This window comes from Opisthorchis viverrini (genome assembly GCF_000715545.1).
Source record: "Opisthorchis viverrini unplaced genomic scaffold opera_v5_173, whole genome shotgun sequence".
Classification (NCBI taxonomy): domain Eukaryota; kingdom Metazoa; phylum Platyhelminthes; class Trematoda; order Opisthorchiida; family Opisthorchiidae; genus Opisthorchis; species Opisthorchis viverrini.
The window spans coordinates 505,575-507,247 of record NW_008751827.1 but is presented as its reverse complement, the minus strand read 5'-3'; positions in this window follow the sequence as shown (position 1 = coordinate 507,247).

The window sequence follows — 1,673 nt, the reverse complement described above, 5'->3', positions numbered from 1 at the left end:
CGTGCATCCAAGCTATTGCCTTCAATGCATAGCTCCTTTCCCAACCCTCCCTCCACTTGACAGCCCACTGTACCTATCCCTCCCCCCCCCAAAAAAAAACATCGGGGAACGAAACTGCGGCAGCTACAACCACTGTACGACGAGAACGCGGTTATTACAGCTGACAAGGATGATGATGACGATGATGATCTGAGATCAACAAAATCTGTGACAAGGAAAACTGCAACTTGAACATTTATGACATCAATTCACTTCAGCACCTTCAATTCTGTGAAGCAGCTGCGTTCTGAGGTTCAGCACGACCGGAGACCGGATACCAAAATAAGGTATTTGAACCGGTTCTCCGTCACTGAGCTGAGCTTGAAACTCTCACTGTCCTGAATCACAACATCGGCAAACATGATGAAATCATCCTTTATTTTACCAGCCTGATGCATTGGTAACGGATATTGAACAGTGATGTTTGGTCGCTGAGTATCTGGGACGGAGCTCGGATCTATTCAAAAGGGCTGAGACAGCAGACCAGCTTGGGAAGAATGAAGTTTGTATATCGTTCGTGCTCCGGTGTGCCGCCATCGAACAAGGAAAGATCAGTTTTGAAAATGTTTCCATACTGCTTGAACCAGGAGGAAAAACGACCCAGATGGAACGCCGTATGCGAACTTCGAAAATGAACATGCGATTGCATCAGCTGAAGAGAGGGAAGAACGACTGGTATACAGCCATTCAATAGCTGATACAGTCTGGATATCCAGTCTCCAAATCAGTGATTGAATAAGCCCCTGTTGTACTCTTTCAAAACGGTTTTGTTGCTGCTGCAATAATTATTGGAGCTGATTAGTTGCGATAGATATCGTGGGTCCCCATTCGCGATCAGCTCAGTTCTCGGTCTAAAGCTTCCTGGCTGGTGTTCTGCTTAAAACAACTACCAAAGACGCACAATGTGTTTCAACGCTCAAAATCAGGTCAAAAACACATGTACAAAGCCTCATTCCATAAAGTGTGTGCGGGGGCTACATACTGCACTCTGACGCCTTCTGGGTACGGCATTGGCAACCGAAGACAACTGGATCGTGATTGGCTGTTGAGTCCAGACTTTCGACTAATCAGAGATCTGGACTGAGATGCTGGACTGGCAACTAGCCGTTGTTTGGCCAATCGTGTGTGGAATAGGCACCTCGATTGCAGCAGCGCCCAACTGTGAGCGGCAAAGCAGTATCGGTGCGGAATGCCGTGGGCTAGACGCACGCCGAAAATTTCTCTGGAACCATGGTTCGAAGGAGGAAAACTTTAGTATAAAGTTTTAACATTTGATGGTAATTTTTCGGGCGTATGAGATCTTCCCAAACGGCCGCAGTTTTGTTGAAAGTTGTTTAAATCTACTCAATGCACACGATATTCAAGACCCGGGATATTCATATTTTAAATGGCTGCTATGGCTGAGCACGTGAATGCGGAGGATGATTTTGTGGAGAATTTAGCTCGTCAAAGTTTCTTCTCGTTCAGTGCATTTCAAGTTGCTTTGAAAGAGCACCAGACGAAACATTTCGTTGTTTTCGTCTGTATAGACTCCAAAAAGAGCAGCAATTCGCTACTTCTGTATGAAAAAGCCTCCTACCGTTGCAGCAGACATCCCTGCAGACGAAGCAGAAGCCGTGGAATTCGTCGCACCT